Source organism: Pagrus major, chromosome 16, assembly GCF_040436345.1.
Source record: "Pagrus major chromosome 16, Pma_NU_1.0".
NCBI lineage: Eukaryota > Metazoa > Chordata > Actinopteri > Spariformes > Sparidae > Pagrus > Pagrus major.
In genome coordinates, this window is record NC_133230.1 from 27,759,427 (window position 1) to 27,784,492 (window position 25,066).

Below are 25,066 nucleotides of genomic sequence, written 5' to 3' on the forward strand. Positions count from 1 at the left end.
TATAGAAGTACATATAATGTCATAAGTGATGTTTTGATTTTGTTTCTTTCTGTTACCACACAAAGTCAATCTAGCATTATCTCGAAATCCCAGGGCATGGGCAAAATGTTTGTCTCCTGTAAACACACTGATTGTAATGCCACCTCTCCTATTTACTGTAGGCCTACTTATGCCACTCCTTCATAGAAGCTTGTAAGTGCACCTGCTTGTTATGTCAGTGTCATTGGGTACCACGTTGGTTTGGATAGTTTTGGCTACATGATAAAAAGCTTCCTCCAAACATGTATGTTTTTTGGGCGACTTTATAAAACGTTGTGCTGACGAAGAAAGTCAACATTAAACATACCATTGTCACTCACTATATGAGTGATGGGCTTCACACACGTTTTAATCCAATCACTAACGATCACATTTGCATTTACACATTGCCTTGTTTTCCCAACTGTAACAAGTTTCTTGTTGAGGGGGCCTTCTTCTCATTTGCACATGGCTCAATAATGACCACCATTATCTCTTAATTTATAGTCATTATTTACCACCCGTTACCAATTACCCGGTGGTAATTTACCTTAAATCTGTCATGGGAAGTCAGTCAGAACACAATATTGACAGCCCCATCAACAGGAGCTCGGTGCTGACAGCCATCAAGAAGAAAGTTGATCGTTAAGAAGTATTTCACTTCATCGTCCTTCCTCTTCTCCACACTGCCTGAAGTCTCTCCTTAGCTCTGAGATTTTCCTTCTAGCATTTACATTTTAGCCCACATTGAATACTCTGAAGGCAATAATGCCCTGACCTTTACAACTCATAAAATAAGCTGCTTGTAATGTCGGTGACCTGTGAGCATAATCTTTATTCCAAGCACACCTCCTGTGGTCGTTTATAATACTGGCTCCTTTTTCATTCATAGCTATTTATTGACACCAATAAGAACATCCCATCAGGTGCTCAGGGGGCGAAAAACTAACCACAGTGAGACACCAGATGATGGATATGGGGGATGGCGAGGATAGTAGGAATGGAATTATGCAATTTTCAACAAAAGGAGACCAGATCGTACCTCTTTTTGATACCAATGCCAACTCTTGTATTTCAATGATTGAAATTGAAAGCTCATTTCAACAAAACTTTGAGTTGGAATCAGGACTGCTACACCACTCTCAATAATTGGGGGAAGTATGATAATATCTTGTAGCCAGCAGTTCATTTATAGAAGACTACATTTTGAGAGTGGAATGAAATTTGTTTGAACCTTTAGGGAAGCCATGTCACCAAAGATGTCCAACACACTTATTAGTCATTGTGACCTCACTTCACTACACACTGTAAGAAAAATGGTCTTTCCCCATGTCCCAAAAGCATTTTTATGGCTAAAATGATTTTAAAATCCATCTCTCAGACTTTCTTGGGATTAGGAAAGTGTTTCCCAAAAGCACAGTAAGTGAAGACTCTATTTTAAGATGCTCCTACTTGAGTTAGTGTTCATAACATCTAAGAGTGTTGTAAAAGGCTCTGGAGCCTGCAAGAGGACCCACAAACTCCAGCACGTTTCATTGAAATATTTTGTGTATTTTGTTCATATTTAGACATCATACCATCTTTTCTTGTGTTTCTATTTATAATGTGAATGTCTTCCAATAAATCTAATACAGAAAAAAGTGCAGAATGACATCCACACTTGATGATGTGCATCATCTTGTCAGAACCGCCAGTGCTTGATTTTGAGTTGAGTAACGTCTGCCTGCGTGGCGCAGCGGCAACATTAATCCAAGTTTACTTTCTTAAACTTCCCTGCACCCAGCACCATGAATCATGCAGGGCAGAGAGCTGAAAGTCGACTGCTGGCTGCACATTAAGCTTCGCTTTCATACTGAACGATTCCAGGCATAAAAGCATTTCTTTACAACACATGCACTTTGTGATTTATGTATTTTTGATACACGGCTTGGCTTGCAGACAGTTAAATGCGTCAAGCTACTTTAGAGTGTGCTCAGCATTCTCATCAAAGCCAACATTAGGGGGCTATGGGTGCACTTGCTCCTAAGTGCTGTTTTGGAAAATGCCTAAAAATGTGAGTATCGATAGAAATGCTATTCAAAAATGCCCTTAACGTCTAAGTTATCTGGAAAAGGGGCCCGGACATGACCAGTCCAGTCTGTGATTGACTTAACCGTGGACTCCTCCATGGGACCTGCTCTCAATGTATCCTCCATCCTGTTGTTATAAAAGTTACTAAATAAATACTTTTTATACCTTTCTGCCCCCTGTGAGCCACGCCGGAGGATGTACTTCAGACGTGGTCAAGTTTGAAGCAGACTATGAAACTGCTGGTCCCAAGTCGGCCTACTGAGATGTTGACTTGCTGAAAATAACTGTCTTGGCCTTGTAATTTTCAACCGAGGTGCTCAATAAGAAATGAGACACAGAGGGCGAGAGAGGGGAGAGGGAGAGACAGACAGAAAGAGACAGGTAGAGCTGTGGCGTGCTAGCAGTATGTTGCAGGAGATGGATTTGTGTGTGTGTGTGTGTGTGTGTGTGTGTGTGTGTGTGTGTGTGTGTGTGTGTGTGGGCTTGGTTAAATAATTTACACTGATTCAAACATGAGCACACACTTTCATTATTTACACGCAGCGTATTTAACACACAATCACACATATACACACACAAATTTAATGTATTCAGTGTTTTAAAAAATAGTCAGTCGCAATGAATTACCATAAATTTTTAAGAAACAGAAAGAAAAGGATGGGGGGAAAAGAAAGTAAGTAAAGGTGAATCACAGCAAGAGACATGGATACTAAGAGAGCGCAACTCTGGGGAAAATATTAAAATTGCATAAACCTTTTTCCCAATGTTTACCTTGCACCGCTGCGTCCCATCGTGTCATAGCAATAAAAATAGTCATTCAAAGTGAACACAGTGGGTTGTGGTCAGGTCAACTGCTGTTTTCCAGTACTTTCTTTCCCCCCCAAAACTCCTACTATACTTACGCAACAGCCTTTTATATATGAATTTAATAATTTATTTTGACTCTAGTCTGTCCAAAGCTACAGCCAAGGTGCCCTTGAGCAAGACTGGGGCCTCCTTGCCTGATCCACTAAAGCTAGAAGTAGTAGACTGAGGTTGGCAGCTCCCAGGTGCCATTGGCGCTGAATTGTATGAATGTAAAGCAGGGTTCTGCTGGAAAAAAGTATGAACGTATGTATTTTTTATAGGAAAAAATCTGTATATTTGTAGCACTTCCTCAAACTACAGTGCACTTAGAAAATACAGCAAAAAGAGATTAAATCAACTGCAGGAGCAATGGAAGCAAGGTAAGAAATGTATGGAAACATTACGTGCAAGATAGCAAACAAAGATAGCTGGAAAAGCATGACTAGGAACAATCTGAAAACTTTTATACTGCATTGGTTCAAAATCCCACAGAAATAATAGACAAAGTGCAACAAGATTGTGAAGATTCGCTGCTTCAGACAGAAAAAAAATATGAGAGGTGTGATGATGTATGAAGAACTGTGGCTTTTGCCAGACCCAGCTGTGCCAAAACATCCTAAATGTACAGAGACAGTGAACTACTTCAGGAAGTTGTCTGTCATTGTTATTCCCTAAACTTAACGACTGTGTTATTTACATGTCCTTACAATGCAGCTCTTTTGTCTTACTGTATCAGACCTAAAAAAATAAGCTGCCCAAATCAAATCAAAAACAAAAGTTTATGCACAGTAGCACATTTTTAAATAAGCAGAGTTGACAAAAGTGCTGTACAAATTAGTCAGTAGCAAAAAGGCACAAATAGTGGTGAAAAGGTACGATAACAACAATACAAGGCAAGATCCAAAAATACATGCTGAAATGTTCAACAAAAAAGCTTTTAAGAATAAATTTAAAAAAATATATGAATATAAATTCTGAAATAATAAAACCACTAAGCGCAACCAAGGCTTTTATAACATGTTCACCTTCATTTTGTTCTTTAATGTGTCAGCCAGATCTCACTTACCCACTAACCTCGATTGTGAAACAGTTAAAAGCAGCTGTTCTGAAGATCTAAGAGACCAGGAGCTGGAGAACGAGTAGAGAAGTTCTGAGATCCGCACAAACAAAGAAAGACTAATGTCAGAATGTTACGTTAAATCTTTTTTTCATATTTTGTTTGTTGTCCCCAGCACCACAAAGATAGGAGATCCTAGGCGTGGTTACTCATTAATTAGTTTGTATTAATTAGCTGGATGCCGAGGGGCATAACGAACCAGCAGACAGATCTACATACATCTCTGTTGATAATGAAGAATCCCTATCAGCTTCAATTTAGCACGTTGCAAAGAAGAACTGCAAAGACTGTTCAGTTTTGACACTGGTCTTAATTTGGCCTCAGGTTGCTTTGGTATTACATTATTGACTTGGATAAGACTGAAACCAGTCATAACACTGACATGGATTTTTTAAAATCTGGTCTATACAATCCTGTTGACAACCATGACCTGAACAAAAGGCTAAAATAATGTAAGCAGATACAGTACATACTTCACTGCCTACATATAATCTATCTGGTGAAAGAAATGTGGAACAATGACCTCAAAAAAGGAGGAGATTAGCAAATCTGGGTAACAATCTGGACAATGTAGTTAAACTGTCTCGGATAAATATGCTAATGCCAATCAGCAAAATGTTGCATCTACTGTACAGAGCATCAAATATTGAATTTATAACAGATCCTAAAATGTTTAATTAAAGTCAGATGCTAGTTATCTGGAGAAGGATCTTTTATTATTCACTGCAGGTCATGTAAGGCCATCAGTTCTAATGAGCATAAACAGATCTTTTGCAAAGGATTCAAATTTGCAGTTTCATCAGTTTAAGACTACAGTTTATAGAATGAAGTTCGATGAAGTATTTTTGTGTTTCATAAATTGGACCCATGTAAGCATCCTGTCAATGGCAATGTCACAATTTAAGTTTGTTAGTGTTTGTTTCTTTTGTTCTGTGTCAGGTCATGTGTGTTTCTCACTGTAATTACAATAAGGTCAGGCGACAGATGTGTGAGGTTTGCACCAATAGGTATAAATTGATATAAATGAGAATATTCAGTCCACTTTGATACCTGAATCTGATGCAGTTAAACCCCACACATGTAAACATATGTGTGCTTGTGTGTATGCGAGTGTAGGCATGTGCCACGTTGCCTTTAATGTGTCAGAGACTTATCAATAGCTACTGGCTAATCACCACAGTATCTAGGTTAAATACAGATCACCACTGAATGCATGTGTGTTTGAGTGTGCGTTTGTTTGCATATGTTTGCACATGCAAACATACACATAACCAACACAATAACTAGGCTAAATACAGCTTGTATGTGTGTGTGTGTGTGCATGTGTGTGTGTGTGTGCATGCGTGTGGTATGAGTGCATGTGTATTAGCCCTGGCATAAAAATACCTGCACGCTGCTGTGTGTGATCACTTCATAATACCTGAGAGTGTGACTAATCTAAATTTATCCATCAAAAGCTACTTGTCACTTCACAGTCAGAGAATCATTCACTGGCTACAGTGAAAGATGATATGTGTGCGTGTGTGTGTGTGTGTGTGTGTGTGCGTGTGTGTGTGCGTGTGTGCGTGTGTGAAATATAAAAAGCTGCAGAATTAGAGTCACCCTGTGATTTCTCTGAAGGTTTTTATCTATTAATACACAGGCTTAAACTCGTAACAGATACCATTATAATGTGAACAATCAGCCCTTTAAACCTCATCTGACATCCCCATAATTAAGGAGAATGGTCTTTGAATACTATGAAACAATCTGTGTTTGTTTACATTGAATTTAATTCATAAATAGTTCTTGGATGAAGGGAATAAGGAAACAATAGCAGCTCTTCCACTGTGTGATCCTAAAATAAGTTGTTTGGTTCCCTTTGAAAATATGTTAAATCAAACCCCATTAGCTGGGAATATTTTGCCTCAAATAGTGATACTCTAATTTGGTTCGACAACCAATTTCTAATATCAGCTGTAGTGACATGAAGCCGGGCCGAGAGATAAGAATGCTAGAGAGAGGATCAAATATGAATCACCGGTGTGGTGGATGAATGCTGTGTTTGCGTGTGTCCCTCTACAACTGGAGCTTATAACTCAATCTGTTGACCTCAAAGAGCCACATTTACTGACACACTGCCTCTGAGAGCTGGTAACTGGATTCACCTGCTCAATAAGGGAGCTAAAACATTCAAATGTTCAATAAATTATAGTGTTGTAAAGTTATAGAACTGTTCTTTTCATGGTGGTTAAGTTTAACATAACTGCTATAGTATTACAATAGCCATGCTACGCGAAGACGCTGAGTCTCAATTTTAAATCTGTGATATAACCGTAAGTGGAGCTGGACAGACTGTTAAGATTTGACGGTAACAAGAAAAAGCTCTCTCAATGGAGCTGAAGATGCAACTATTGCATAGTGCAGGAATGTTTGTGTGCTACTGAGGGCAAACAACTGGCTTGTTCTTATACCATTCAACAAATACAGAAGAGGTAGGTGATGTCTGGTAAGTGACCCCATACAAACCACCTGTGAAGTTGTAGCACATTTCCATGCAGTATCATCACTGATCATTTAGATTCCACAAGAGTAAACCAACATGAGGGACATGATGTGTGATGATGATGACATTTGGTGAGAGGGGCAGCCGTTGCCAGTGCTACTTGTTAAATTCTGTCTTGGCAAGCTAGCTGTTCTTGGGGCTTTTGTGAAAATGATGCCGTGGAAGATGTCCACCATTTGCTACGCATACCCTGCATTTGGTTGATTGCCTGCCACTTAATTATTTACTTGGTAAATAATAACTGCCACTATTTTTGGCAGCTGAGCCAAACAGAACCAGGCAACAAGTTGGCTGGATTGTATTTACACATCTCCAAGAAGGATATGATTCGCCTTCATTTACATGAATCGAACTTGACAAATATCTCTGGCAGTCCCCAAGTTTAGAGAAGCCATTTGCCAGGGAAAATCGCAGGGGAGTTTGTCATAATGAACCTGAAGGATGGATATTTTTATATTCTGATCTGGGAAAGGCACATAGGGTTGTTTTTCTGATTTAAAGCTACAGTGTTCAGGATTTAGGATGATCGGAAATGGAATTTAATAATCATAACTAGAATGGCACTCAGTAAAGCACATCCCACCACCAAGACAGTCCCCTTTAATTCAATTGAGCCTTATCAAATATCAACTAAAACATATTTAAATCCACTGGATCCTGAACTTTTATTTGGCTCAGCATTAAACTGTACTCACTCACCAACCAACCAACCAGCCAGCCAGCCACTAGTCTCCCCAGACCACTAGTTGTGGCTGTGTTCACATGGGTCAAGTGTCACCAGTCGTTAGAATTACTGAAGCAATCACAACCAGACCCCAGATATACCAGGATCAGGCTGGAGATGTCTCAGGGGATGCAGTTCCTCTGTCTTTAGTGGTGAATTCTCAGATTGAGCTGTGGATACTAACACAGAAGAGGCATGTGCCACTCAGGGACAAACTGTCACAATTCAGGTTGGGGTCAAGATCACATTAAGCTGTGTGTCTCTCCTAGGCCTCTTGGTATCATTATTCCAGGCTGTTACACTACATACTGTAAATGTGCCTGGTGCAAAGGTGCCACTGGGATCTAAGGCTAAGCTTGAGCATTTCCCTAGGGCTATGGCGGTTGCCTTCAGGCGGATATGGTTAGCCCTATGCTCTTGGGAGAGTAAAGAGAAAATTGGCAGAGGATGTGCAGTGAAGCCAGTGATGCGTCTACAATTGGCGGTGGCAGATCCCTGCCTGACAGGATGGAAGACTTTGCACACAGGGCTGGAACACTTGGCCCAGGGGTAGCACAGTATATCAATGTCTTGAAGTTACGGGGAATACTGCTATCCTTCTGCCATTTACTTAAAAACCTTCAATACCAACATGTCTGGTAAGGACAGATGGTATAGTTGCAGCATCTTACATCAATGCAGAAAAGTCTCAACACAGGCGAGTAGACTTTCCCTGGAACAAACACTGTGTCTTACCAATGTCCAAGGGCCATTGCTACCAGTGTTTTCAACAATAAGCTTGAATATCTGTTCCATCCAATTGTCTTACACGCTTAACAAAACACCTACACAGCAGAGTGGTATTTTTCCCCCTCAACATTAATATTTGCTGTGCTTCGTATGGAGCTATGTGGTTTCAAAACAACATGGTGTGATATTAACTCTAATTACCAGTGATAACTTGACATAGGGCTCTCACCACCCACTACACCAGTTTTGCTTGCTTACTAGATGAAATAGTCCAACTGTAAACAGAAAGTGAGAAAATGTTGGAATTAATAGGTCCGTCAACACACAGTGTTAGAGGCATTAAGCCAAGATAAGGATAATATTTCAAAGATACTTTAACATTAAGCATTACACCACCATTCATAATACACTCGTATAAAGACTTGAACTATAAAGTGTAACATATGCAGATTTTTTAAATGTATCATATTTAGTCCAGCCACTACTGCCAAAGAGTCTGTAAACTAGGTATTTACATAAACACACACACACGAGCACACGAGCAAGCGCAAGTCATTAAGAAGGCGTAGGCAGCACTTTTCCTGTTGAGGGACCTGACAACATATTTCTCCAATGAGTACAGTCATCTACGTCCATATTTGGACAACCACAGTGCACTTCCTGTCTAAATATTCCGCAGACATCAGCACTTAACAAAGGCGTGATAGGACAGAAGGATGAAGAGAAAAAGACAAAGGGCGAATCACGGATGCAGTGGAGCATAGAGCCGCCTAAACTCTTTGTCAAATATCCATCTGTTTGTGTGTTTATTCATTTGTTTATGTAAGGATTACATTTATATTTGGGAAGGCCTTTCCTCCCAGGAAACACTAAAAGACGCACTGCTACTTTGTGCCATATTTGCCATATAGGTGTGTGCCAGTAGGTAGTCTGAGGATGGATAATGTGTTTGTTAGACGTAGTCTGTGTATTGTGTTTAAGAAGCTGTGATAGATAAAACGAACATGGGGTCCTTTCACTGTTTCACCACAGATAGTGCTAACAGCGCAAACTTTCAGTGTTTCGAAAACATGGTCTAGTCTGCAGCTTTGTTTTTTTTTTGGCTTTCCATTATGATATAGAATCTAGAGAGCTGAATGTAGACACTAACACATAGTATATAAGACAAGTGTACGCAGACAAAATCTATAAAACTCTCCACAAGAACACCCAAAATATGGTGAACAAAGGTTTGTGGTAATTTTTGAAACAATGGGTTCGTTATCTCTGAGAGTCGATAACTTTCAGTGGCAGATTGTATTAGTTGCAGCTAGCTGGCTGACTAACACTAACTTTCTGAGTTGGCTGAAGGCTTTGTCCCCTACTGACTCATTGATGCTTCCAACTGAACAGAACCCTGTAGAGGGGTCTTAAAAAATGCATTTGAAGCGACATCCATGGTGCCATGCTGTACAATGGTGCTGTGTAACGAATGAAAAAGACTGAGAGTAAAAATTGCAGGTCTCAGAAACAGAGACATGATGACAGCATGAACATACAGAGCAGCATTGTTCATATACTGCAGGGTAGAGGTAGTCAGCTCTAGTATTACAGTACAGTACTATGAGAAAAATGTAATATCTTACACATTGCAATTGATGGTACTGTACATAGGTCACATGAATAAACAAGGTTAGATTTATGCTTTATTATTTGTAGTTTCAAACAATATGTTCACTTTAACCCAAATGTTATACAATAACCACTAACATTGGACAGGACGCTGCTAAGGATGTGGTTAAACTCACGGTTGACAACTTTTTTGCATCTACTTATCATTCTGAAGTGAATTCTGATTGCACAGTGTGATGGCTAAAGAAAAATGGCACCATCCGTGGATAGATTGGTTCCCTGCACACCTAGCTTTCACTGTGCATTTCATTCTGTCGTCAGGTCACATTATGGCACAAAGGAGGCGAGTCTGCCATTACGCAACCAAAACAGGAAAAGAGAGTGTTTTCCCACATCGCTGTCTCCAGGTCACTGGAATAACTGTGGAAGAACAAGAATAACTGTTGAAACTCTGCCTGCAAAAATGCCCCTGCTGATGGAGAACACAAAGAAGGTGAAGAGGGGGAGTGATAGAAAGCGAACAGATGAGTATTCATTAGATGGAGAGTTCAGGTATTATGTCAAAGTCTGTTCCCTTGCCGATGTGTCCCCTCAAGAAAGCTCAAAACCATCATTCTTTCTACTAGATCGGTAAATAACAAACCTGCCTACTTATTAGGTGTTTAACTCTGCTCTTTCAAAGCACTAAGATCAGGGTCTCTAGGTCAAATGGTTCCTGCTGGTAACTCTGTGTTTGTGACAGCGGTGCCAACAGTAATACCACAGGGAACCAACAGGAGAGGGGAAAGTTGAAAGTTGACTAATTCAGCTTTAAGCAAACTGTCAATTATATACTTTCAAAATTCTCCTTGAACAATCACACAAATTCAAGTAAGCTGCTGGCTGGACAGCTCTCTGTCTCTGTGCAGTGACCCTGTTCTTCTTCTGGTATTTTATTTAACATTTCTTAGGTGGCTGTGTGCGTGTGATCATGTGCCGAGGAGTAGCCCTCAGACGTGGATACAGATACAGACATAAAAAATTATCTACACAGCTCAGGCCTACATTTTACACATTGGCAAAGTAGAAAAGCCTCTGGAATGGCTTTATGAGGGGCCGCAGCTTCTCACAAAAAACCCTACAAATAATTGGCAAAACATGTTGCATTATGCAAGGTAAAATGCAGCTTTAATTAGGGCAGTACGACCTCACAATGAACCAAGAAATCGCCAGTGTAATCCTTTAATCACCACCAGAGAGCACATCTCACAAAATCCAGCAGTACACACTTTCTGTTAGGAATTCAGGATGTGCTGGAGCATCTATTTTTACCAGCGTGAAGACAGGGAGGTGAAGATGCACACAGAGGGGTAGAGACGGAGGGGAAGGTACACAGATTGGCATCGAGAAGCAAGCCAAGACACCGAATGCAGAGATAGAAAAAGATGACGAAGGAAAGAAGGAGAATGAAACCTTGTAATGCCGAGCCAAGGTGCTCAATAAGAAATGAGGCGAGAAGACAGACGGAGAGGGAGATGAGGAGTGGAAACAGGCTGAGAGACAATGAAGAGAGATGAGATCTGCCTCACAGGAAGAAGAGGAGGGGAAATCTGAGAGGAAGGAGTAAAAAAAAAAAAAAAAGTGTGCACAACGGAGACGTAAGCTATGAGAAAGCGGCAGACATGTTTGGAGCGACACATTTAGCTTTAGGGAAGGAAGGGTAGCATCTGCAAGCTGTCTGACTGAACACGTTGCTTTTTACAGGGAAATGGGGGCATCTGTGGGACAGTTTGACGTGCATTAATGAAACAGCTAAATTAGAAAGCACAGCAGGGAGTAGATTCAGCAAATTTGAAATCAAGCCCATTCCTCTTATGGCTGCGTACAAATTCCTTCAAAGCAACGTCCTAAACAATGTGTCTTTAGAGCAAACACATACAGTAATGCTGCTAGGCTGCCTCATGTACTGCAATTCTAGATGAGGCACAATGTTTTCACATCAGCAGAGTGTGAACTCATTTTACAGGAAGTGGTCCATTTCCAAAGCATATTATTGTTCTGAGATTCTACGTTCCAGGATGCCACTGTTTCCACTTTACACTGGGTATAGCACTTACAGCCATTTTGTGAATACAGTATACTGTGGTTGTCTGTAGTAGTTTATTTTTCAATAAGTACTATATAACTGCTATAGGTTTAAAGTCTCCGAATAAACATTCTGATGAGATAATGAAAGGGATCCTGTGTGTTCACTTAACTTTAACACACATGTGTAAGGCGCCATACAGAGTACTTGTATGTACCAGCTGCATACACAGAGTCACTTAAGGCTGTGACAGTGATACAGATGGATACAGATGTACTCAAATCACCAGCAGCACGTTGTCAGACAGGTGACGACAACAGAGAAGACACAGTGATGGATATGAGGCTGAGAGAAGCCGAGGGAAATGAAGTTGGAATGATGGAGTCAGAAATAAAAAGAGAGACAAGGGCGGAGGAGATGGAGATGGGACGAGAGACGGAGTTGGAAGGAAGCGAGGCGACTGGGGAGAGAAGATAAACTTTGACGAAATCCTTATTTGAAATGTGAAGACAGTGAAGAGTTCAACGTGTCATCTCAGTATACCTCAGTGATAGCGTGGGGGACCTGTACTCTAAGTAACGAGGGTTCACTATGCGAGTTCTTCTGGTAAAATACACAGAAATACTGTTTTTGTGTAATGTCTTGTATGGAAACAAAGACAGGCCATAATTAGTGGAATGAGGGCAACTAAATATCTAATTGCAAAATGTTATCACTGCTGAAAACCTAACATTGAAATTGAAATACCATAGAATCTACAGCAAGCAAACGTTACGCTTAGATTCAGCGTCAGTCGCCAAAACAGATTATGTGCATCGTTGAGGTCAAACAAACATGGAGCATGCATTTCTTTGTTTATGAAACATTTGATAAGCTGATTTTTTTTAAGCATTTTCAATCCAGTATGATAACTAGATGCAGTCTTCTTCCTCCCTCCCTTTGCAGGCACATTGCAGCATGCCTTGTAACATTTCCACCTCTTGTTGATGGGCGGAAATGAAAGTGAAATCCAAAGTGAGTTATTTTAACTTGCGTGGTCAAGTGACATCATGTACATCACATAACTGAAGTGACATTCGGTACATAATATGTTCATAACTGTTGTTACATAAGTGACATAGTTTTTTTTAAAAGCTGCTGTATTAAAATGTGTTTAAGTGTTAAAAGCTTTATTTTCCAACAGGCAGAGAGCAGGATCCTCTAATTACCCATAAATCCATGGTGTCCCAGCCTACAGTGCATCATTAGAGAGGACATGTTGGTGTCTTTACGTCAACACTCGTTCTTTGTGATTTGAAATGACGTCATAGGCATAAAAAACACAGAGTGGAAACAAAACCAGCCTCTGTCTGGGTCCCTAACCTCGCTGTCTCTGTCCATTTCTGTCACCCATCTGTGGCTCCTAGCCTGGCTGTGGGCTTTCACTATACAATAAACAAGTATGGCTACCCTCACATCCTGTTTCACACACTCCATTTCCTGCTGCCTACGGTGAGAGGACAACAGATAGAGAGGGAGAGAGTAGCTGAGAAATTCTGGAGGATGTCAGAAATGATATGACTGTTTGCAACGCGATGAGGTAGTGATAGAGACAGAAACTCACTTCCCATACAGAAGATAACAAAATCCTGAGGGGTCTTCTTTGTGAAATACTGTTGCATCTCAACAGAAGGAGAGGACGGAAACAAATGAAAAACAAAACGGCCCTAATACGGCGGAAACAAGAGGAAAATGAGCAGCTTTGTCTGTTTGATATAACATCCCTTCAACCAAGTGTGAAGTAAAACAAGTAGTGTTCTACTTTCTCTGCAGCAAATCAGTGCCAGACTAAATGTTCTAATGACTGTAAACAAAAGAAGACATGGTCGAAATGACTCAGTTGTTTATTCTCAAAATTGCCGCCTCAGTTGGCTCAAAACATTACTGTTTACTGTGGCTTTACAATGAGTAAGATACAGAACCGCTTTTTAATTTGTAATTTTATTTTCTTGATTTTATTTTTATTGTCTTTTAAATTCAATTTCTTTAAATCTTTATCTATTTATTTGCTGATTTTATAGATTTTTTATCTTATTTCTAATGTTTCTATGCTCCTGTAAAGCACTTTGAATTGCCCTGTGTCTGTAATGGTGCTATATAAAGAAACCTGCCTTGCCCACAGGCTGTTCCAACTATCTCAGGTGGAACAAACTGTCATCCGCACGACTGTCTGTTGAAGATAAATGAAAAGAAACCTAGTCTGAGGCATTTGTAATTTTTTGTTACATCCTTCCTGTTGTACAGACTGTTGACTTCTGTGTACCGTTTTTCACCCCTAGTCAAATGCCATGCTAAATTGCCTCTGTGTTCTTTTGGGCCTCTTACATCAGTATCTGTGTCATGCTGCAATTGGTGTGTAAGTGTTTGTCTGCTGCTGCTGACCAACGGAACACAGCAAGAAAAAACAAGAGCACTTTGGAAGTGTTCAGCATGACTAACAACTGCACATAAAAGCAACAGAGGGAAAGAGAGAGCGAGTTTTTAAGCATGACTAACTAAATACCTTGGGGTGTGTGTCTTATGTATTTGCATTTCCTCTCATGTATGAATTATCCTCATTCCCCTGCTTTCTTCCCTTTCATCTCCCCTCTCCTCACACCTATTATCCCACCGGGCCAGAGGCGAAGCAGAGGGAAGAGGTTAGCTTGGTGACCCAGGGCTGGCTGGGCCCTCGGCAGGTCTCGGCTGCCAACTCCCCCAGGGATCCAGGCGGTCTTTCAACTCTCTGGGAGAAAAAAAAGCACACATACACACACATACATGGACACAGCCTGGCAAGATTATCACACACACTCAAAGGCTGCCAGAGGAGGAGGTAACGGGGAGGTTAACGAAGGAAAGCAAGAGATGAGAGAAGAAAGAAGGGATGTGTAAAGCAGAAAGGAAAACGAGGATGAAATGGAATATGGGATGAGGATGAGGAAGAAAAGGAAAAAAATGGCAGGTAAAAGGAGATGAAAGAAGAAAAGAAACAGATCCAGAGAAGGAGCATCAGAGAATGAAGAACGATGATTGACTGGAAATCTTTTTTAAAAAAGTGAAGAAAATAGAGGAAAAAAAAAAAGAGGGGAAGAAATGTGACTAAATCTGCAGCTTATAGGTCCAGTTCTGAGGAGGGTGATGGAAAGGTCAAAGCCATCCGTCCACCCTTTCATCCATCTACATCCACCTCACGTCCTCTCTCCAACCCCCTCGCATCTGTCAATCCATTCTGAACACCTTGTACTTCCAGTCATTCATTCAGCCCTCTCTCCATCGCTTCCCTTTTTTATTCATCCTCCTTTCCCTTCCATCCATCCAGGCCTCCATTCATCAAAGTGAGTAGGGGACAGAGAGAGACTTGACTTTGACTTTGATCTGATTTGCTGAGCAGTTGAGGGCTTCGGCACACACACACACACACACACACACACACACACACTCACACAGAGGTGAACCAGCTCTAAAGAGGCCATTAGTTCAAGTTGCTCTCAGGAGCAGGAGGGTTGCGGGTTGGATTCCCCCGTCAGCCTCGTGTCCTCTGAGTGAACTGGGAGCGGTGCGATGCATGGCACTTTGTTCATTAAAAAGATAAAACAAACAGAAGCAGCTGTTTGATCTCTCATCTCTCCCCCTGTCTGCCTCACTCCCTCTCTCCCTCAAGCCACAAGAAAATTAAAATAGAATAAAAAAAACACACTGTATCTCTGATGATTGACAGGTCCTGTACCCGACCACAAACACACACGCCATATATATTTTAGCAGGATACATACTGCGCTGAATGTGGGCCTGCCATCTCCTCTTTAATTTTAAATGTGCCGCTCCACAGTTTATTTTTGTCCCAAAATGATATTAAAATTCATTCTTATAGGCCAGGGCTGCCCACAATAAGGTTCAATTTGGCCCTACAGATAAATAAATTAATAAAAAAATAAAAGATTATGATAATGTTCATGTTGTTTCATTGTTGTGAGGTACAGAGTTCAGCTCACCTTAACATCGACAGGTGCGTAGGAGAAGACCGAAGGCCGACAACATCAAGAAAAAGACTCCCACACACTGACCTTCATCAGGTTATCTTACAAGACAATGGGAGAGGCTGTCTTAAGTAGGGTTGTGGACTCACGTGGCCCAATCAGGCCACACCACAGACAGACATCCCTCGAAATCCCATCAAACACACCCCGACCAACAAATCTACACCACTGAATGAAAACCTTTTTTTTTTTTTAAACATCATAACAGGTAAAGTTCATATATCAATCAATGTGCATATGTACACAATAGAAATAGTATAACAGTGTAAATGTAATACAAACGTTGTTGTCAATAAAAGGTGGACAACGCAGTGGACAGTGTGCTGGAGTCTCTTCAGGTCTTCAGTTTCAAGTTTGACTGTCCAAGGAAAAGGTTTGGGCACCCTTTTAAAAACGTGGGGTGAGAGTCATCCAGGTAATTCTTTTTCATAAGCATCTATGTTCACAGTGCAAACTAGTAGATAATGTAGCTAAAATGGGAAACTCCACCAACTTCACACATAAAGGTCAGGATATTTGATTATTTGAATAATATTCAAGTATGCATTTGGTCTGTAAAATGGCATAAAATTAAAGCTTATGACAAAACAAAATGGCTCATTATGTCTGGCCAAAAGTCCTTAAGATATTTAGTTTACTAAAACAAATAGTAATCTGGTATCAAAAATGCTGACCAGCTGAAACTTTCAGTCAATCATTTTATTAGTCAATTAATCAATTTAGATGTCATCAAGATCAAATAAAGTGTCTTTTAGAGCTCGTCCCACACCAGAGACTAAACATCAGGATCACCACCACTCTCATCGAACCTGTTCTCATGAGTCCCCCAGCTTTACACAAGTGCCACTATAAATCATCCTTTAAATAGCTCCCTTTAAGTGTCCATGGTGCAGATTTGCCAAATTCTACTATACAGTATGTTTATTACATAAGGTGTATGATATAAGGTATGTCTAGCTAAATCATCTACTGTAGTGACAATGTGATCACTCTGTTTAAATAAAGGGAAAGAGTAACAAAGAAAAGGCTAAAAATGGAAAAGTAAAGCCTGTGTCTGGACTTTGACGACACAATCCACAGACACCATGTGAACAATTACAAAACAAAAGAGCGGGATAACATTTAGAGAGTTATAATGAACAATGATGAAGATCTTGTGAAAGGCATGACGAGCACACACACACATGCACTAATTTGCGCTGGATAACATGCTGTGAGATTCTTCCACCTCTAGCTGTGATTTTATCTCAGCATAAACACCCTTTTTATCCATGTGTGTGCGATTTGTCAGGGTCAGAGCAGATTGTACATGTGCCCCAGGCGTTGCTGCAAATGTATAGCGCACACAAACAGACAAACACGCACACACACACACACACACACACACACACACACACACATCCATCCACACACACACACCATGTGTATCTCATCCTCTGTGTCCACTTCGATTCATCCGGTTTGTTTTGGAGAACAAAGAGTCAAGGCTGAAAAGATACCAAGATTATAGATTTAGCTATAATTAACATGCTCCGAATAGATAGATAGATAGATAGATAGATAGATAGAAGACTCTCTCTCCATCTGCCCTCTCCCCACCTCCTCCCTCTCTCCTGCCCCCTGCTGCTTCTTTCTAGCTGAGTTCAGCAGTCAGCCACATCCCAGAGGGCCGTGTCCAGGTTAGAAATGTTCATCTAACAGCCAGCTGAGGAAAAGCAAGAGCAGGCTGGGGAATAGAGAGAGAGAGGGCACAGGGGACAGAGAGGGAATCAGCAGCAGAGTCTCAGGGGGTAAAGAGGTTGGAGGTGGATATCTGACAGAGAAAGCCTGTACGAAGATGACAAGCTGCCACATCCCTGCCTGAAAATATTATTGGGGAGATAAGAGATGTCGAGAAAGAATGAGACACATGTGAAGATGTATTAATTAAAAGAAAGAGCAATCGTACCACTGGTTAAGCCCTCAAGCCTTGTAGATCTGTAATGAAATGGCCAAACTGGGCCAGACTGCTTTAAAGTGAAAACAAGATAGCCTGGTTTCCACTACAGGGCAACACAGGGCTCGTCCGATTTCCATGGCAAACTCACAGAGAACTAAATAACACTATTCAGGTTTCCACAACAAACAGATGTAGCCAAAACGCTAATGTAGCTTCCACTAGATCTCCATTTCTACTGAAAGGCCAAACTGAGGAAGTCTGGCATCAAGGTGACAAATCCACATCCCGCTGCTGTGACCCTGATTCAGCCTGCTTTCATTAACCACTGTGACTCATCTGAGCAGCACCAGAACCTGGCTTCTGCCTCAGTAAAATAGATGCTAGCCTGTCCTCCATCAGAGCAGCTCTCTGTTTGGAAGAGGTTAGCCCGGAGAGGAACACACTTTTAATACGTCCAGTTTTTATCCAAGATTTTAGAAAAAATCGTCTCCACTCAACTGATTTCTTTTATGAACGACGATCATATTTTCGATTTTCTGGTTTCCGCTCCCTTCACAGCACTGACACTGCACTGGTCAAGGTCGCCAATGACTTACTGCTTGCAGCCAACACAGGCCTGTATTCAATATTAATTCTCCATGACCTCAGCTCAGCTTTTGACACAGTGGACCATAATGTCTTAATCAGCCGTCTGAAGAATTATGTTGGTATCAGTGATGTGGCTCTGGACTGGTTCATCTCCTATCTATCCAACAGGTCATTCTCTGTAATGCTTGGAGAAGCCTCCTCTTCTTCTGTGGGGTCTATTTTGGGTCCCCTTCTATTCACTGTTGCTACCCCTAGGGCCAATCATGCGTAGACACAACATTGATTTCCATTGCTATGCAGATGATACGCAGTTGTATGTCCCACTACAGCCTGGTAAAACTGATATTTCTTGTATTATGTCCCGCCTTGCTGAGATCAAAAATTGGATGTCTGAAAATGTTCTGCAGTTGAATGACTTCAAATCAGACATTGTTATAATTAGCCCCTCTGGCCCCAGCACTAGCAGCATTAACAATCTCTCCTCTAGTCTGGGCGCCTTATCTAACAGAGTTAGAGTCAGAGTTATCTTTTGATGCTCAGGTGACTAAAGTGGTGCAGTCCTGCTTTGCCCAACTGAGACAGCTAACCAAGATCAGGTCATTCCTGTCCTCTGCAGACTTAGAAAAGGTCATCCATGCTTTTATCTCCTCCAGACTGGACTACTGCAACGCACTTTATTCTGGTATCAGCAGGCAAAACATCCAAAGACTGCAGCTGATACAAAACGCTGCTGCTAGGTTTTTAACACGTACTAAGAGATGTGACCATATAACACCAATCCTTGCTGCCCTTCACTGGTTACCTTTGAGTTTTAGAAATGATTTTAAGATTTTACTGCTTGTTTTTAAAGCCTTGAATGGTCAGGCTCCTGCCTATTTCTGTGATCTGCTGACTCCTTATGAGCCTGATCGCCGCCTGAGATCCTCCAGCAGGGCCCTCCCAATGGTTCCAAAATCTCGACTCGGGCCTCGGGCCTTTGCTGTTCGGGCCCCTCAGCTATGGAACTCCCTGCCCGGAGATCTCAGGCAGGCAAACTCAGTATCCTCTTTTAAATCCCTTCTTAAGACTCACTTTTACCTTAAGGCTTTTTCTTAATTGATGGTAATTGTTGTAACTATTTAAATTATTTTATCATGTTTTTATCTTATGTTTGGATTTTAACTCATTATATTATCTGTTTTATTGTAAAGCACTTTGTAACTTGTTTTTGAAAGGTGCTATGTAAATAAAGTTATTATTATTATTATTATTGTTATCCACAGAAGAATTATTAAAGGAATACACCAACATTTAGGGCAATAAGCTAATTCTGTTTTCTTGCTCAGTTAGATGAAAAGTCTCATTTCTATATGCTAAATATGAAAGTAGAGCCAGCAGGCATATAGCTTAGCATAGCATAAACAACTAGCACCTAAAGCTCACTAATTAACATATGATATTGTTATGTCTTGCTTGTTTAATGCATACAAAAAACAGATAGTAAAGTTGACACATTTTGAATTTGTAATTTAAGTGTCAGAACTTTTTTGAGATGGTTTTGGGTTTTAGCTTCACGGTTTCTTGTTTTGTTTTACAGATTTTATCCTCATATGTTTTGTTCTGATGTACTCTTCCTCTCTTTGTCTTTTTACCAACTCTTTTTCCTGTTCACCTGCGTTTCATTAGTTAATAAGTCCTTGTTTACCTATTCCAGTTGTGTTCCTTCACTTGTCAGTCTGTTTTGGTCCTCGTGTCAGTTCTGTGTATTCCTTGTCAGTTTCCTATACCTGAGTTTTTCCCAGTGTTTGTTCTGCTCCCCATGTTCCTGCTTGCTTCTCGTTTTTCTCAGTTGCTTTTCTTTGTATTTCTTGGATTACCCCTGTTTGGATTTTTCTTTGTTCGACTTGTTTTCACCTGGATTTACCAGCTACCTTTAGTTATTTGTGTTGCTCTGCATGCTTCCACAACAACATGTCGGGGCTGGTGCTGGGAGGTCTATTTTGTTACCTTTGAACAAAGCCAGGCTAACTGTTTTCACACTGCTTCCAGTCTTAATGTCTTAATCTTGAAAGCAAGTAAGCAAATAAGTGTGTTTCTCAAAATATCACACTTTTTGTTTTGTTTGAGCAAATTCATTGAAAATAACAAAAAAAAAAACAGTCCCTTACCTTTAAGGATGTAAAAGTGAATAACACTGCTTCAGGAATCACATGTTACCACGGCTATAACATCATGGATGAGGGTAAAGGTCCAAAATCTTCTTTCTGTTTTCACTCACTGTGGACAGAGGACAAAAAAGAATGATGGTTAGTTGATATTGGACTAAAAAAAAACAATATTTTAAAAGAAATAAACATTTTGACAACCTCTCACATGTACAGTGTGTTTGTAGTGACTACTTTGCAGCACATTAAGGTGCACAGTGTTCTCCAGCATTGACTGTCCGAAATCCGCTTAATTATCGATACACTGCTTGATTGGCCCTTAACTGAGAACCAAGGCGCTGCGACTGTGAACCATTGAACCAAGTGCAAGTGTGCAAAGTTGAGAGCACATGTCCTATAGACCGACCCCCTCCCACACAGGAAATCTGCCCTCACATGCTGTTGCTACTGGATATCAATGACTTGAACAACCCTGGCCATTGATCCAAAGATATCCGCCTTTCTTCCTTCCTTCCTTCATCCTTCTCCACTTTTTTCTTCCCCTCTGTTTCTATTTATCCTCCCCACCCTTTCCTCTTTTTATCCCATTTTCCCATTTGGATTTTTCTCCAATCCTATCCATGCTTCACATCTTCCCTCTATCCCTCCCTGCCTCTTGCTTTTCAGCTATCCTCCTTCAAAGGATAGAGGACGCAGCTGAAACAAAGGCTGCTTCTGTACCAGCTGAGCCAGCAGGGCGGAGGGAGGGAGGGATGAAGGGAGAGAGGGATCAAAAACCAAGCGAGGAGGAAAAGAACGAGGGCAAAGAGTAAGGTGGAGGAGAGGGTGAACGAGGAAATGAAGAGGGGGCATGGGGATGGCAGTGGTGGGAGACGGAGGAGGAGAAAAAGAAGCAGAAGGAACTGGAGGGAGGTAGAGAAAGAGTAAAAGGGGGATGAATTTGAAAGTGAAAAAGAGAGGAAGACGAAAGGAGATAAAGATAGATGCACAGAAGAGTTGAGAGACTGCCCTCACATCAATAGTGTGGTGGTGTCTGGTATCAGCAGGATCTCACATGCACACACAAACACACACACACACACACACACAAAGAGTTATCACAGTCAGCCATTAATGAAATCTGCCTCGAGCAGCACAAACACATGCACTCCATTTCATCACATGCAGAATATCCATCGCTATCACAGGTGACTGTCTGAACACTGTTTATTTACTTATGATTGTAACCTCACCTGACGTGAATGTACCACTGTAAAAGTTATCAAAAAAGCATCGGACCTCTTGGACAACATTCGACTTCAGGTGGATGGAAACAGTAGATAGATAGATTACATGAACTTAACGATGGATTGGCTTTGTTATTCATTAATTCCCCACATGACCTTGGAAAAACGCCAGGCTAAAATGATTCGGTCGTAGAATAGAGCCTCTTTGTCAGCAAATCTGCCAGAGCAGCAACCGTGATTGACTGGTGTTAATATGCAGTGCCACACCCTGTGCTGCACGCCAGGGCACGAGCTTTACATCCATACAGTATGAACTGTATACAGAAACCTAACTTTGCTACTTTATTTTTTTTCTCTGCAGCCAAATAGGACAAATTACTGAATGATTAATTCCATGAATTAATCATTGTCTGTTCCCTTCTCCAAATATTTGTTTATTAATGAACTCCTTCAAAATTTAAAATGATGTACCGCTCTGCATATGACCCCGAAAAAACACGACTACAAAGTGGAAAGTGTTCGACCAATTTGCCTGCACAGCAGAAACTAGTCCAAGGCTATTGTGTAACTCCACACTGTACTTTGTTGTGGCAGCTATTTACAGACACAAACAGACAAATAAAAGTCATTTAAAGTCATCTACCTCGCCTGTCTACACTTGAAAATAGATTTTTTTGCAGGTCTGCCTTCATTATGCCTTTTTATCCTTATAAAATATTAGTCAAAAGTCTTCTGTCAGTCACCATCAAACACATCCAGAAGAGCACAAAGCATTAAAGTTGCACCAGACAACAGCATTACATAAACTGTGGGTCCGTGGTTAGTTTCCAGTAGTTTCCCAATGGGGAAAGACAACTGGTGGAGTCTAATGAGCGCGTGTCCCCTGGGTGACGCTACATTGACTCAGTTTTGCTCTGGACTTCACAAGATCGCATGTATCCGTTAATGAGCCTGGGCACCTGGGGTGAGATGCCACAGTGACTTTATTCAACATGTGTTCCTGTCCTGATGAAAGCTTTGATAATTTGCCACGAAAAAAAAGAGAATGCCGATGCTGACCACACAGGAAAGTCCCCGAAAAATAATTACTCTCAATTATTCAATATCTTATGTAAGTTCAAACTGGGAATTGCTAAAACTAGGCAGCACAGCCGCAGGAAGTCTGCTGAAAAACAGTTTATTCTTTATTGTAGAGTTCACAGCATGGACAGTGTATAGAGATCCCACAGACACCGTACATTTATGTTTCGCACTGTCAAAATGGATTATGTCCTCCCAATTATTAGTTATTCACAGTGTTGTTGTCTATCAGTTCTCTACTGCTCAGACCTGCAGCATGTATGTCAGGACTCATCCCTCACATAGTGAAGTCTAGATCCTTCATGTCGGTGCCACGATACCAAAATGCTTTTATACCTGCAGCTATTGTTCTACTAAACAAAGCTAGCACGAGATGATGCACTTCACTCATGCAAGGCACCATTTGCTTTGGGTAAGGGGGTAAATGTGTGTGTGTGTGTGTGTGTGTGTGTGTGTGTGTGTGTGTGTGTGTGTGTGTGTGTGTGTGCAGAAGCACTTTGTCATGACCGTCTTTGAGTGCTTATACTTTGATAATATTTTTGGTGCTATAGCATTATGACCATACTATGAGAAGTTTACCCTTGGGTACTAACCTTGAACCTTGAACATGCATACATACGCATGTCCTTCTCTGGAATCTGAAATCTCTGGAGCTTGTTCGGTGTGTATGGCTGCTTAGAACGGCCAAACAAAGCAAACACCATGTTCATGTGAGTGTGTGAGTACATGGATAGAGCCCACTGCTAGCCAGCCAGCAAGTCACTCTTCTGAATTATTGAAATCAGTAAGTGAGCGGGAGGAGAACAATATCTCTATGTGTGTGCATGTTTGTCTGTCTGTGTGCAGCACTGCACTGCACATAAAGCATAAGCGTTCTGTTCTGTCCAGGACTGTATAGAGGGAATTATTGGCCGTGCCTTGTAAGCCTATAAATAATAAACAGGAGCAATGTCAAGTAGTTTTTGTGCAAATGTAAAATATTACAAACGGTGAATTAGGTATGCTTCAGAAACATGGGCAATCCTAATACAGAGCTCCATCTGAAAACATCCATTAAAAGACTATGAAGGAACCTGTAAAGAACTGGTTAATAGGATTGGATGAAAGACAATGCCAGCAATGGCTGACAATCATCGACCTCAATCATCAGAACATTGTGATCCAAAATCTCACCCACCAAATGTGGGTAGATTTTTGGTTTCAATAGTATAATCTTGTTTCTGAAAATGGTAGATACTGGAAACAACACCAATTCTATGAATACATGGGCAGCCCTCAGCCATATCGAGGCACCTGCGGAATTATAGAACCTCCATAGGAGGAGTAAACTCTCCACTCTCCCACTATGACTTAATTACCTTCGCCAAGGAGGTAGCCATTTACACTATCTACACTGCAAATAACTGATTGAGACACTTCTGTGTCTGCTGGCAGTGAATATCTGTCAGTAAGAAGTCGACTGATCTGCTGAATTCTGTGTTACTAACCAGCAGTCAGCTGCCTTTATATATCGAGAACAGATGTGGCTCATTGTGCAGTCACTACCTGTGAGGGCACATATTCGAAAGAACTTTTCTTTAAATTGAATTTTTTCATGCACAACCTCTGAATTTAAAAAAAAAACAAGCCCAAAAGCCATCATGGCCCACAGCCAATGTCTGTATATCATGCCAGAAGAATAGGAATAAAATAAGAATAAATAAATAAATGAAGAGACCATAAATCACATTGAACAAACAATGGTCTCATTAGCGTTATGTAAACGATCCAAGTTTCCCATCTTTTCAAAACCCTGTCCTTTTGCAACACAAAAGCCCCTTTAAAACTCATCTTTTCACAGAACTTTCAAGCAGTTGCCTCTTCTCTGACTTCACACCTCGGTCCTCCTGTCAGTATCCTTCTGGCAGGCTGGTCATTGTGAGAAGTCATATTTCAAATAATTTCAAAGTTAATTTTCTCATTCTCAACTCCTGAACTTCTGCAAAAACAAACCAAAAAGCTCTGTCGGCTCACACCCCATGTGTGGAAATCATGTCAACATCTCATTTTGAAGATTTTTACAGAAGAGTATTGGGTGAAGCTCCCCCAGTGCTATGGTCCTGTTGTCAATATCCTGGCAGGTAGGTCTCTGTACGATCATTACCTGAGGGGAGTCGGATTACAAATATTTTGTTTTCCCAAATGCCTTGTTAGATAAATGATTTGTATTGATATCTTTCAATTACATTTTTCTCACACTCAGATTATGATTTCCTGCCAAAGCAAGCCCTAAAGCCATGATGGCCCACAGTCCATAATGTTTGTTG